The following is a 16,166-nucleotide window of genomic DNA, read 5'->3' on the forward strand; positions in this document are numbered from 1 at the left end:
TGTGTGTGTGTGGGTGTGTGTGTGTGTGTGTGTACGTGCGTGCGTGTGTGTGTTGTGAAGGAATGACTGTATCCACCACAGTGGAGTTTTGTTGATGTCAGTTTTTTATCACTCACCTAATTCCGATATAGTATGTAATGCACAGCCAATGAGTGTCTAAGGACATTCAGCATTCATTTCAATTACAAAAACAATCAATAGAGCACACAGGCAGAATACAGAAAGTGCTGATGCAGCCTCTCAGTCTTCTTCAGCATGTTAAGAAGCTCCATGGGTTTCCACGGGCCTCTCTTATCCCCCCTCCCCCCGAGTAAATGTTGGATAAGCAGGGTAAAGGTCCGCTCCGTAATGTCTGCAGCAGGACATCGGGCCATTTTTTACTCTGACAGTCCCTCCACGGTCAGCTACCCTGAAGGGAACCCTGCTGGTCTCCTGCTGCTTGTTAGGGGTCTAGAAGCAGGAGACCACCGAGCTTCATTACCAAACACATGCAGAAGGATTAAATGTTTGTGGCACCTGCACTTTTGACTTTTTTGTTGTTGTTTCACTGATAGTTTAAACCCGTCTCGTTGGTGTAGTCTAATCTATTTAGTTTTGTGATCATGTATCAGGTCTTTTTTATGTGTGTTCATGTGTGGTACACGCGTTCAGCTACAGATGGTTATGTAAGCAGGCCATGTGATGGAGATTGTTGGTGCTGTAGCGGCTGCAGAGGTGTATGGGCGTGATCTCTCTGTTCCTACACACACACACTTCACTGTTGTGCACACGCACACGTTCACCACACGTTTCAGTGTCTTTCCAGTTCCAGCAGACCTGGATCAGCTCATGAAGGTCATTCTGATGCCCCTGAGAAGCTGAGCTAAGTGCGTTAAAGGAAGCAGGCCAGTGAAGACTTCCTGCCACGGGGTCGTCTGGGCACAAAACCACTGTCTCACTTTCCAAGCACTTAGAGTAACCTCACATAACGACCACGGAAAATAACCGCAGGAGACATGGCAACCTCCACTTCCTTCAAACACACCTTTTATAGCAATTTAATATTAATACACTTTGTTTAGTAATACAGAAGTACCTTTTATTTTATGTGCATTTCAAGAATAGACTTAAAGGAGATGGCAGAGATATGCAAAGATAAACGTCAAGAGACACATCAAGAAGTGGAGATCCACAGAACTTTCCCAAATGACTGCTCACTCTTTTAAAACGCTCCTATTAGCACAGCCCCCTGGATCTGTGTGAGGTTTAATATTTGGAATTTGCTCAAATCTCTGATGCAGTTTGCACGTCAGACGCAGGAAAGACATTTCACTCTCAAAAAGCTCAAGATGACTCAAGTAAAGAGGCTGGAGGCCCCGGGTGTTATCTGCAGGTTCATGTGTGGAGGTTGGAGCTGTTCACCACCAAAAAGCTTTGATATAAAAATAAATCCAGAAGCAGAGCTCCCACTCCACGCTACAGTAGCCAGATGGTCCGTATGTCTGTAAGTTCAGATAAGTGTGTAGGCCCTCTCACAGGCCTGCACATGGCCAACTTAAGCGTTTAATAAATAAATGATACAGAAAGAAAATGGCAAGGACAAAATGAAGCGGCCCCCACACTAAAACGTCTAAAAGTGGGCAAACCTCCGTGTGCGGTGAATAACACACACTTTGGAATATTCATGTCACTGAGATGCCCACCCCAGGTTTTTTTTTAAACACATGGTACCCAACTTCCTTACATGGCTTCACTCTCCTGTACTCCACGCACACGCGCCCTGTGGTCCCGTCTACCCACACAGGTCGTTTGCTCCAGGAATCAGGTCGTTTCATCCAGCAGGGCAGCACAGTTTCTCTCAGTCGTGCGATCACTTCGGCCCCCCGTACAAATGTGACCACTCGCTGCTCTGCACGCTGGGTGATATTTTTGGGCTATAAACCAGCCACAGCACAGGGACCCGGGGGGGTCACGAAGCCTCTCGCTCCGCCGCCCGTCACTGGCGCTGGCAGGCCATGACACGTGGCGAACAGATGGTTCATCAATGTCACCGCACTCCTCTGGAGGATGGCTGGCCAGGCTGGAGGGAGGGAGGGGCCCTGCCAGCTCATCTCAGCCAATGAGGCGGCTATACACGAGGGACTAGCTACTGGGGGGGCGGAGCCACATGCTGTCGTTAACCTTCACTGTGTTCAACCAGGGATGGTAAAAAGTCACTAGGTCTGGGGACAGTATGTTAGAATGCTGGATATAAACGATATGACATTTACATAGGCAAAGGTCACCCGTCCTTAACACTGTAAGAGGAATTAAAGTACCATTGAGTCAGACCGCAAATAACAAAGTTCTTCCATATTATAAACAACAACATGATTTTCAGCCTCAATGTCGGCAGTGATAAGGACTAATTTATAGCTTCAAATACACTGATGTGTTATCATGTTATCACATTTAACTTGAAACTTTGTGTCCCGGTAAGCTAGCTAACACAAAGACGTGCGTGGGAAGTTACTTCTCTTTAGGTAAGGACCATATGGCAGACTTGAGAAATTTGGCTGAAAAAATTCCACTGCTACTACTTTGTTAAGTATATCTATTAATCTCAATCTGCATTTGCTTGTCAAGGCAAACAAATGTCCAATTCATCTCCATTGTGTAGAAGAAATTCTCCAACACTGGAGGGTTCAGTGTGAAAGAGATTTAAGATGAAGGCCCATAGTTCAAGTACTACTGAAAAAGGTTTAATTTTAGTAGCAGTCTAATGGTGAAGTTAAGGTCACAATAAAGGTGAAAGTATGCTATCTAACTATTCTAGACTTATGCATACAACATAATCTGGCACACACCGACAGGAGACAGCTAGCATTATTCATCATAATACAAAATTCAAAATGATAAATTGCTGTATTTAACAAAAAATAAACAAAATTACTTTACTTCTTATGCAGTTAGTTTCATCAGAACTAAAAACAGAATAACACCAATTAAAATGAGGAGGATTATCTACTGTAAAGTCAATTATACATATATAAATTATACATATATATAAAGTTAATGTTAATTATACATTCTTTAATATTCAGTCATATCTCCAAATATGTGATAATTTAAGGATGTTATATACAGTACATTAGTCCATAACTAACAGAATTGAGAGATTTTATAGTGAAAATGCGAATAATATATAATATGTGAAACCTGAAGGATTGGTGTGGTGTGATTAAAAAGATAAATCAATCAAGACATACATTCTTACATGTGCTAGATATGTATATAACAATAAAACAAGCATGCGCGCGCACACACACACACACACACACACACACACACACACACACGTGCATACACACACGTGCACACACACACATACACACCGTGTCCAGGAGCAGCATCAGACCGTCCGTCCACACCAACCAATCAGCAGCTTCATCCTCACCAGCCCCACCCATCACGTCCACTCGCCACCAAACCCCGCCCACTCAGCAAAGCATAGCCACGCCCCTCAGTTTTCATTTACATTTCTGACATTGTGCAGACGGCCTCAGCCAGAAGGACTTACAGAAGTGCTTCGTCATCTACTCATAGGATGAATCCTGAACAGCACGACAGGTGCACAGGTGAACTGTAGTTCAAGGCTCTGTTGAAGCAGAACCCTGAGATGCGTGAGGCAGCGCGGACACTCAGAGAGACATGAGTACAGGTGCAGTATAGAAAATGATAACTAGTAGAAGGGCTGGATTAATCAATAGTAGATCAATATTCCTGTAAATGCAGGATTAATGCTCATTAAAAATACTTCCCAAATAGACGAGTCCTCTGTTTGGAGGACAGCAGGGAACTGCTTTTGGACAGCTGGTGGACGTTCATCCCACCATCAGGGAGCAGGACAGAGAAGAGTCTTAAAACTGGTCTTCCATGAGACTTGAAGGATGGCGTTTCAAGCTGAGCTGTGCTTGAGCGCCGACGTTCCTGTCATCATGTAGCGATGGGCAGGTTCATTCTGGGCCTTGTAGGCCAGCGTCATGGTTTCAGTCTGATAATAACAGCCACTGGAAGCCAGTGGGTGATGTGTGAACTTCGGACGATCTAGGACCACCCATACTGCTGCATAGTCACTATGACCCAGCCACACCCACCCTACACCTGGCCCCTCCCACTCAGCACAGCATAGCTATCACTCTTGCCCTTACATCCAGCACTGTACAACATCACCCTGCTCCACCCCCACACCACGACATAGCCATCTGTCACCAGCCCCGCCCACACAGCACGGCATAGCCACTCACCACACAGCCCCGCCCACACAGCACGGCATAACCACTCACCACACAGCCCCGCCCACACAGCACGACATTGCCATCTGTCACCAGCCCCGCCCACACAGCACGGCATAGCCACTCACCCCACAGCCCCGCCCACACAGCACGGCATAGCCACTCACCACACAGCCCCGCCCACACAGCACGGCATAGCCTCACCACACAGCCCCGCCCACACAGCACGGCATTACCATCTGTCACCAGCCCCGCCCACACAGCATGGCATAGCCACTCACCACACAGCCCCGCCCACACAACACGACATAGCCCCCACTTACTTTTATAGAAACACACAGACACTCACACACATGTAGTTCATGAATCACATGTTCTGAATGGATGAATGAAGAACGCCACATGACGACTCTTCCAGTGTCGTAGGAAACTGTTTCCAAGGGCCTGCCTAAAATAATTATCACTGCAACCAAATGGATACTGAATAGCAGTTGTAACAGCTGCCATAATTAAATTAATTTTGGCTATACACAAAGGAACCCGTGATAAAATATGCAAAATCAATCATGGCTAATGCCAAAAATTAATTCAGTGTTCAAATCAATTGTATTCTGAATTAAATATATGACTCATTTAGCAAGCGTATATGCTTCTCCAAGCTTTCTCATTCTGTGGCCCTAACAGTTCACAGCGATATTATCTGACTATTCTGGACAGCTAGCCTACATGGGCCATTTACACCAGCACCCCAGAAACCCTGTACTGGGAATAGCACAGGCTTGGCACTGGTTGTGTTCTCACTAATCTGATTGCCAAATCCAACCCACCAGGTAATTATCAAACCCAACATAAGATTAAATCACGTGCAGTACCCAGGTGTCCGTCTATGCTGGGAGGGCGAGTGATTTATGCTCTCCTGACTACATTTCAGAGGTTGGGTGCTAAAATAAATTCCACACACACAGTTTGATCCTGGATTTTTTTTTCCAAGCAGTGCAACTGTTTAAAACCCATGGAGCCTTCACCTTTCACCTTTCACCTTTCACCAGAACAAACGGGTTTCTCTGGTGCAACATACCTGGTATGAGAAGATGTAGCATGTTTATTTCTTCTCTTTGGTGGAGGCATTCTGGCATTGTTTTACACATTTACTTGTTTTATTTCTTTTCAGGAAACACTAGTGACATGTAAGAAGGTTTAACACCACAATATCTAAATCCAGAGGTGGGACCAAGTCAGTGTTTTGCAAGTCTCAAGTAAGTCCAAGTCTTTATACCTCAAGTCCCGAGTCAAGTCTCAAGCAAAGACACTCAAGTCAAGTCAAGTCTCGAGTCAAGACAGGCAACAGTCAAGTCAAGTCCCAAGTCTGAAACTTGGAATTTCAAGTCCTTTCGAGTCTTTTTTTTTTTTACCAATGTTGCAGGTATATTTTAAATGTAAATAATAGACATTATCTTTTTAAAATCTGTATTCTCCTCAAATCTTGATAAAACATGTGCAACTGAAAACACGAAGTATAAAAAAAAATTAAAATTAGCTGCAAAAATATTCATACTTTAAACTACAATTTTCCAGAAATAAATATTATGTGAAAAAGTCATAAGTAGAACTCCATGTTCAAATAAAAAGTGCTGATATTTTCACAGTACAATACAAAGAACCATAACAGCATTTTCCCTCTCTTCTCTTATCTGGTTTCTTGGAGAACATGTGTGAGTGACACAAGACAAACAAATATAAGAACTGAACAATTAACAGGAATCTGCAACTTTAGACATTTCAGTAAACTATTCTGCATTGCATTTGCTGGCCAAAAGTCTGTATGTCATTTGTGCACGATGAATGATGTCCCCATAGCGGAAAACTCGCTCCACTTTTGTCAATATATTTTTTTCTGGACGTAGATGTCTTCAAATACACAATCCATGCTGAGATAGAACTGGATATTATATCTCTTCCCCGAGTTCAGATACAGAACCCAGGGTTGCCAACTCTCACGCATTGAGCGTGAGACACACGCATTTGACCGTCTTCACACGCTCTCACGCCACACATCCGATTTCTCACGCCGGAAAAAAATCTAGTTTATTTACCTCTGATCCACATCTATGATTCAATGAGTTACTAGTTCGCTCTGGCACCAACCACTGGCGATCGATCGATCGCGATATAATACTTAATTTGTGTCCATTTTACACCCCGCCCGGTAAAAATTTACGTTCGCCAACCCCCCATTTGATTGGTTGTGCTGCAGCTCATGCACACACACACACGTACAGAGTGTGGAAAAGCAGAGGACTGGTCTGCGTCAGAAGGACGGAAATGAAATTAATGGGGCGCACTTTATAAATATTAATATGCGTTTTAAAATTTAGATTTGGGGTAAAAAAAAATCAAGTCTTTGCAAGTAAACAGGTTCAAGTCCAATTCAAGTCCCAAGTTATTGGTGTAAAAGTCCAAGTCAAGTCTAAGTCTCTGAATATTTTTTCAAGTCAAGTCAAAAGTCTTAATATTAATGACTCGAGTCTGACTCGAGTCCAAGTCATGTGACTCGAGTCCCCACCTCTGTCTAAATCTATGTGAAAAATTCAGCTGTGTTTCTTTACCAGCTTTCATGATTGTTTGTTGTTTATATAATTTTTTTGCTTGTATCTTAGTTTGTTTGTTTCTTTTGCAGGAGCAAACTATGTCCACTTCTCTTCTGACCTGAAACTGCAAATATGTATTAGTTACATATGGCACACAAGTGGAATAACAGCTTTGTTTTACAATCTTAATTCTTCGGTCTTTCAAGTAATTGTGCATTGGCCTCAAGAAGCTCATGAAACATGTTAACATGTTAACACAAAACATTTGCAAAAACGATGATTAATGATATGATATGTATTGCCTACCCATCATGCTCTGGTGCAAAGGTACGGCTTCTGTGGATTTCACCTCACATGGCAACCGCAGCATATGGGCTGCATAGCCAGGTTCCTCCAGAACAGTCTTCTCCTCGGTGGGCGAGAACAACGTTCCAGCCAGCTGAGTGAGTGTGGAGTGACACAGCACGACCGAGAGTTTCCACACTGTCCTGGAGAACTCACAGTACGCAGTGATGATGCACAGAAGCCTCTCTGAGAATGGGAGCAGACAGACTGGGGCTTTTTGAGAGGAAACTGCTGTTTTGGAACATCAGGTGAGAGTGTTCGGTGTTTTCCGTGGAAGTTGCTGGTTTTAAATCTATAACCATTTTTTTTGTAGTTGCAGTAATACGCTTTTAAGAATTCGTTTTCTGTGCATTGTTTATAGATGGATATAGAACCTTATCTAAACGTGAACCAAACCTTTATAAATGACCCACAATATTGTGGTGGTGTTAATACCATCAGGGAAATACAACATGGACATAAATCAGTCGATACATGAACTTACCTGTGTAAACACCTGGTTTCCATCAAGAATGCACCAGGTATATCACATTATTCACATTATTTCAACATTCAACTACAGGTGCTTGTGATGAGTGCAGTGTGTCTTTTTTATTATAATGCATGATCATTTTTTAATTAATAACATATCATTCTTAGAATATTACTACAACTCACAGTATACTACATTGTAGCCTAAATGCCCACTACATAATCAGTAACAACAAAGCATGTTCGTTTCAAGATAAACACAACAGTGTCGGGCCCAATAGGTCCAGAGTACTTCATGGTTATGTTGAATTCCTTCTGCACAATAGCTGATAACTTGTTCAGTTCATTTCAAGGTATATACAATATTTACTATACACAATCTCTGGAGTAGATTTTTAGGTAACCAGTAGAGATGGTGTTTACGTCGTCCTTATGCACTCATGGCTGATTCAGGGACTCCGGTTTGACTGAAGGGGGATTCAGAATTTTTGCGTTTAGAAGAACATGGATGGGTTTGTGTCCCACAGCTCAGGGGAGGATGGAGCTGGTGTTTCACCTCTAGATGATCACCTGCAAGTCTCTCTCGCTGCTCCACAGGAGTGAAGTGGTCGTGCGTGTCGGTGAAGGACACGGTGTGCTGGATTAGTGAGGAACAGCCATGAAACATACATTATGGGGAAACACGTCCCGCAACACGCAGCCTACCACCCGGAGATGACCACAGCGCTTCCGACAGGTGCGGGACTAAAACTCGGGATGAATAAAACATCAGGATTGAAGCGCTTGGATTCCGCACAGCGACGACTCATGTTTATGCAGACATGTCATCTCCACGTACTGCATGAGGCAAGTTGTAACTGCGTGCTTTCAAACTGGGGCTATTAGCATAATAAGGGTATATTTCTTTCCAACGTCGACACTAATTGCAATCGTTAAGACAGAATATGCACTTAGTTCATTGTGTGTAATAGCGAACATGAAGCGATGGATTCAGAGCTGGAAAATTCTGGCAACCCAGGAAGAGCTACAAAGAGCTGAGAAATTATAATACGTGAATAAAATCACAGCACAGTGCCCAGGAGAGCTACCTCTCACTCCCCCTACAAGCAGGAGAGTTGCATATCACACCTCTTGTGAAACCTATTCAGCAGGCAAATCCGAAACAGTAGAACATGAATATGCATGACTAATTATTTATCATTTTAATTAGAGACAGTAGCTCTGCAGCAGCTGGTTGGTGGAGCTGCCACAGCTTAAGTGCATTAATCAGTGTTAATGAGCGAATCAGACACTTTTAACTTGGATTTGTCTCTGCTTTAATAAAACCCCATAATGGACAGTAAGACCATAAACTTTACATTTCACGCATTAGCAATGAGCCAATGGAGAACATGATTTCATAAGACGTTTTAGTCCTATATATGGGCATTGGTAAATAACCTCATTATGAGATACATTGTTGTTTCTGATGTTTCTATATGCTGATTGGCCCTCAACAGAGACCCTTTGAGATCAGACATGAGGGAAACAGGTGCTGTGTCTGATGTATCTGCCATATAAGGACTTTCATCAAAACTGACTTTGAAGCGATTTAAACAGTATATGAGCATAAGAAAGCAAAAGCATTTCAAATATCCCACAATGCCTTGTGTGCCAGTGCATTACTTTGTTCTGATATAAAAAAAAATTAAGGCAATTTATTGGGTTTGAGACTTAAAAGATCAGACTTTACTGACCAAAGGTTTTGATGCTATGTTTCTGAGAGCTTTGGGCAAATGGGTTCTTAGGCAAAGAAAATGTGAATATTTCCACCCGGTCTGAGATAGCTCTACATAAAAAAACTCAATATGAGGACCCATTTGGGCCCTTCAGGGCAAGCTGTTAAGGTCACTGGATTTCAAATGTCATTGAGGTTGTGGGTGTCAACGCAGGTCTCAATCACACCTTTGTAAAATAACTTGCTTGCCTAGTGAGACCCAGCGGAGTGACCCTGCATTCTCTTAAGAATGCCAGAGATTATTTATTTTACCTTGAAACTGGGCCTCTCTCAAGGAGAATATGGTTAACGCAGAGAGTTTAGAGAGGCCTTCATCCGGTAGTCACCCAATGAAGAGTGTGGGTTGATAAACCTGCCATTACTGTACAAAAGCTTATTTTCACACCCGATGGAAGTCCACAGAACTCATCTGTGTGCTTTAACCTTTCATTTAAGTGCTTTGATAGGGGTTCACCCTGGAGGCAGTCACTTTTACCACATTGTTTGTGTCTTGCAGCAAACAGTCTGAAATTTGGGGGGGGGGGGGGGGGGGGGGTGCTAAGGGATCAGCACATCAGACCGAGTGTTTATTCCATTTTTTGAATGTAGGCCTTGTATGTGTAAACTATGAGAACACTTCATCTAAATGGACACTTGGGAGCCACAGTACTCTCTCAGCATACGAGAGGGTCGTCGTAAGCTTTATCAAAATGAAGTCAACATTTGCATTTGTATTGAATCTGCATTTGTATTGACTCACTTTGGGTATGAATAGATGAATATAGTATGGATGAAAGGATAAACATCACAAATTAATGTTTCATAGTTTGATATGTGACCCAGAACACAAACACTGATATTATTCTGAAATGATGCATTACACCCAGATATGGCCAGAAATAAAAGCTGATTTGGTTCTGATTCGAATCACCTTGAGAATACTGCAAAAATTCAATTTTGACCTGTGCCTTAATTCTGAGCACAGCCAGTTTATCTTTCCCATTAGTTCCACTCAACATTCAGTAATCAATCAATATTAAAATATAAAAGAGCTTTTTTTTGCATAAGTTGACCTTCATCAACAAAATCATTAAATACAACCTTTCCTAAAAACGTTGGAGTTATGAAATTGTTCTGATCAGCCGTTATCCACTGTTCTGGTATTGTGTGTCTTGGTATGTTCAACATGTTGTGTTACACAAATCAGTTTAAAATGTTACTCAGGTCATTTTTTTAAAAGCTACATAGATGTCAGTCAGTCAATATATACATGTTCCTGTGTAAATATGTTGTCTCTGATTATGAATGCACTGGGTAACTATGACACCATGTTCCATTGAGCTCCACAGTATAGCCTATTAAAACAGATTCAGCATAAAAGGTTCGACTATAGGAGCTTGGGATCTATAAATGCACCATGGTCATTTTTGATCATAATGCAGTATTGTTTCTTTGATTAATAATACAACATTCTTAGAATAATTCCAGCATGCCGGCATATAAGAGATTCATTACTTACCTGAATTCCCTCTGCATAATCAGTAACAACAAAGTCTGTTCATTTCATTTCAAGGTAAATATAGAAATTTCTGCCTCAAAAAGGCCAGTGTGCTCAATTCTAAGAATGTATTCAGTTCATGTCAAGGTATATACAATATTGACAGCACAAAGAATCTCTGAAGTGTGTTTAATGTAGTCAGTAGAGAGGGCGTGCATCGCCCTGTTGAATTAGCTTATTCTGAGACCACTCCTGTCCAAACAACTGCACTTGGGAGAATGTAGGGCCGTGGTTTTCGGCGATTTGCAACGGAAGGCCTGACCACAGATCTGCAGGGAAAAGTTTCACTCCCAAACTACATGGTTTATATTCTCACCTCACACATAACACGGCAGCCATGACAGAGGCTGGGTGAGAGAGGGAGCGATCGTCACGTGTGCAAACGAGAAAATACGAATTTGGATGGACTGCATACAAAAGATGATATTAGGGCAGGATAAGCCCAGACTGTAAAACTGCTTTCGAGGCCGCTGTGGGAACAGAGAGATACGCTGGTGCAGGCCATATGTCAGAGAAAGGTGATTTGCTTCAGCTGAAACCAAATCTTTTAGACTGATCAGTGATCTACACTTCACCAGAGCAGGAGGGTCAGAGAAACTCATGTCCACAGAAATCCATGGGGTTCGTTTGAGAGGTCTTTGTTCCTTATAATCTTTCAACAGTGTCATAAAAATAACAGCATGAAACAACATTCTGTTTAATGTGTTCTAGTTAAATAAATAAGTACATACACAAATACATGCTGTACATACATGCATGTATGTTTCAATTACGATGTTTGTTTCAGTTTTCTTTCTCTCACTTGACAGTCTTCACAGGATCTTAAACTCTATACTATCTTGGGGTGAACAACTGTGCATGTATGTCTAAGAGCTGAGGATGTGTGAATTCATCGCTCTGTATGTATCCATATATCCAATATACACACTAGAGCATAGACAGCAACACTTGGTGGTATAATGTATAAACCTCATTGAAAAAAACATGTTAAAAAATCATTACCTACCGTATAGCCTACAGCAAACTCAAATTATTATTGAATGCACTTGAATTAATTCAACATGTTTGTTCATAATAATATGTGAAGCAGGCTGCAATGTCTAATTAACTCAAGTCTCATAAGATATATACTAATAAAAGTCTTAAAGAAAAATAATCTCTTTCTCTCTCTCTCTCTCTATATATATATATAGAGAGAGAGAGAGAGAGAGAGATTTTTTCTTCTATATCGGAGAAGTTTAAAGTGCTTAGTATCGAGTCCCCATCTCTCCTTTTTTGTCCACACCCAGCTTCCAGAACATTCTGCTTCATGGCTGTCCACCGGGTGTGCAGCCGGGAAGTTTTCATCAAGCGCCAAGAAGAAAGCGAAGTGATCCGTCATGTGGGGGGAGTAATTTCGAGGAGGGTTAGTCCCCTAATGCTGAGTTTACGCTTACCCTGTGATACCTCAGACAGGGGAGCCATTTAGTGGGTGAGTTGCTGAGAGGAATGATGGGTGGAGACGGGTGGAGAGGAAGTGAAATACATACATATCCCCCCCCCCCAGCTCTGCTCAGCTCCTGCCCTCGACCAATCATGGCACACAGAGCAGTAGACAGTTGTGTCCCGTCAAGTCCGGGCTGCGGAGTGTCCTGGGGGAGGAGCAGAGTGTCCTGGGGGAGGAGCAGAGTGTCCTGGGGGAGGAGCAAAGTGTCCTGGGGGAGGAGCGGAGTGCCACGTGCCACGTCCCCTGCTGGGCTGAAGGATTACAGTAATGCGGCGGGTTTAAGTGCGTTTAAGTACGCTTTTGAATGGCCAGCGAGGATTACGTGATGCAAGTGCATGGGTATTTTCCACATGGCCAGGCACAATGGCATAATCTACTCTGGAAATGCAGAATTCAGCAACGTGCTAAGCATACTGTCTGTGACATTCAAGCTAAAGAGTCTTTTCAACGGGACACTTTTGTTTTCCCAATGACAGATTATCTGCTTGTTGTGGTATGAATCATTAGAGAAGACAGTGTACTGGGGCAAATGTCTCGGCACATAAATCCATATTCTTTTGCTACTATACTGTCTGAAAACACACAATAGGCATAAATAGTCCTGCCTGCAGCGATTAATGTTTGCCAGACTAAAAATTCCTCCCCAATCTCATACGTGTGTACATTTTTGGAAAATGCAGCCCCTAAAGGATGCTGGGAGCTCCTGACTGTCTCATTAACACCACGAGACAGGAAGCGGGGCTAAGCGCTCACATGGGAGGACAAGCAGGAGAAGAAACATCACGCCTCTCATCTCATTAGCCCCTGGTGAGTGGTGGGGGGCCGTGGGGGGCCGGGGGGGGCCGGGGCCCGTCGGCCGGGTCAGTGGTGCTGGGTCAGTGGTGCTGGGTCAGTGGTGCTGGGTCAGTGGTGCTGGGTCAGGGGCACTTGCTCCCTGCTGCGCTAAGATGAAGCCTCATGCCAGGTGTGTTCGCTTCATTACAGCGGAGAGCGACTGTAGCTCTGCCAACGGGTTACTGCCGCCGTTATGTGCCGACTTGTTAAGTAAGAGTGCTATCGATCTGGAGAGAGAGGCACTTCGTCGTGAACTGGGAACGTGGCTTTTTGAACTAGTAAATCCGGCTGTTTGGAGGATTTTAATTGGGACTGAAGAGCGATTTTAATGTGCTGGACGTGTAGGAAGAGTAGCGGCTTCAGTCACGCGCATCCGTCTGAAAATACGACAGAATACGATAGAGGTGAATGAGGATTAGGAGTGAATATGAAATTTGACGTGACATGCTATCACGTACTTGCATGTGATTAGTACATGAGCCTGCTGGAATCACCCTTCCTCCAAAAAAGACACAATTCTCAAATTAATTACACGGACGCCTTTCCTCCCTCCTCACTGGCTTCTGCTTTGTTTCCTGCTCTCCGCTGTTGCCATGGTGCTGCGGCTGGTGCCAAGCCGTAGCCCATAGTTACCGAGTGTCCTCGAGAGCAGGAAATGACTTTTGAACAAGTCTCACTTTGTTTGCACGTTTTTATCTGCTCTTTGTTTATTTATTTAATGTAATAGGTGTTTAAATCCCACGACCTTTGCAGCTTTTGAGCTGAATCCAAATCACATGGCCCAGCGTTCACACTGTTGAACATGTACCACGCTTCACCACACATAAGCCCATTGGCACTTATTAGTATAATTAGCAAATTCATGTAGGATTAATTTACCTTCAGATATGCAGGCTAAATGCTCAACAGGAATTCAATTTATTAACGGTCTGTGAAGTTGTATTAAGTCTCACTTGTTGACATTTACCACATACAGCAGTGCACTCTGTTACTGAACTTAGTGTTAGTGTATATAATATATGTGACGATCGGGGTGGAGCGAAGGACGAGACACAGAATCCTTGCAGAGACGTCACTTTTAATGTATTACACATAGATTGCGCAATAGCGCACGAGGAACATCTGACACTTTACACAGAAACATGTAGACTCTAGACAACGACGAGCACAGGACACTGCGCGAGCGCACATTAAATAGACAAACCACATTAACCCCACGTGATTACGAGACGATTCACAGGTGAGACGGATTATCACATGACATAGCTATCACCACGAAATATCCACAGACGCAGACGATGCACGTAGACTACGTAAACACACGCCCAAAAGGGAGGGGCCGGGGTCCTCAACGTGACAATATATAAATGTAAACATTTACATATACATATACTTATACATATACATTTACATATATATATATATATATATATATATATATCAATTCAATTCAATATAGCTTTATTAGCATGACTGTATAAGGTACAGTGTTGCCAAAGCATAAATATATATATATATATATATATATATATATATATATATATATATATATATATATATATATATATATATACATTTATATATACATACATTTATATATATACATATATATATATATTTATATATATATACATTTATATACATACATTTATTTATAATATATATACATTTACATATACATTTACATTTACATATACCATATACCTGTTACTGCGTTGTGTTGGATGGTAGACTGACACATTCACTTGTTTCCAGACCCAGTTTATTGTATATCAATCTGATAAACAGAAAGAAAGCGTCGTCACTGCCAGGGGAATAGCATTCACTTTAGAATGTTTGCTAGGAGGGGGGAGGGGGGAGGGGGGAGTGGGGAGGGGGGCGGGGGGAGGGGGGAGTGGGGAGGGGGGAGGGGGGAGGGGGGAGGGGGGCGGGGGGGAGGGGGGAGGGGGGCGGGGGGAGGGGGGGAGTGGGGAGGGGGGAGGGGGGAGGGGGGAGTGGGGAGGGGGGAGGGGGGAGGGGGGAGGGGGGCGAGCAGAAATTAGCTGTACGCACAACTGAAAAGTATTGTACATATACTAACGAGGGAACACACAATGACAGAAGTACTAATACTGACACTGAATACATTTTTACAAAGAATGACTAACAATACACAATTAATTACTATTTATTACAGATTAGTAATTATTTAGTACTACCGTGTGCGCCTTACCGTTGCTGTGGCGCTCATCGACTGGGGCAATTCTAACTTAAACACCGCCCCACGTCGGTGAGCACGCACACAGCAGCCAATCACATTAATAGTTCCTATGTTCGCTGACCTACAAGTGGAATTAACCACTAACCCGTCACATACCATATACATATAGCATATACATATACATTTACATATACCATATACATATACGTTACATTTTCTCCAGTATCTTAACTTATTGAGCAGCGCACAAACAAGAACACTGCAGAATTATATCTGTGCACTTTCTTTTTGTCATTTTTGAGTAATTTCATTTATTGTATTTAGATGACTCCGCCTGTTTTAGTCTTAAATAAGCTGCATGTCTGCACATGCACGCAAACACACACACACACACACACACACACACACACACACACACACACACACACACACACACACACACACCAGAGATGCTGTGCCCTAGACCCTTTCTATAATGAATGCCAATAGAACATCATGACTGAACTTCACACACCCTCTCTATCTCTGCACTCTAAGAGCGTAAACCACAGTAGATCCATACTGGTGTAAATGTGTATGGAGCTCAGTCTCACAGCAGTGGCCCTCATCTCCGTCCAGGCTGCGCCGTGCGGACTCTACGTGGTCCGCCTGTAATAAAGATAATTCACACCAGCC

This window comes from Brachyhypopomus gauderio, unplaced genomic scaffold, assembly GCF_052324685.1.
Source record: "Brachyhypopomus gauderio isolate BG-103 unplaced genomic scaffold, BGAUD_0.2 sc71, whole genome shotgun sequence".
Classification (NCBI taxonomy): Eukaryota; Metazoa; Chordata; class Actinopteri; order Gymnotiformes; family Hypopomidae; genus Brachyhypopomus; species Brachyhypopomus gauderio.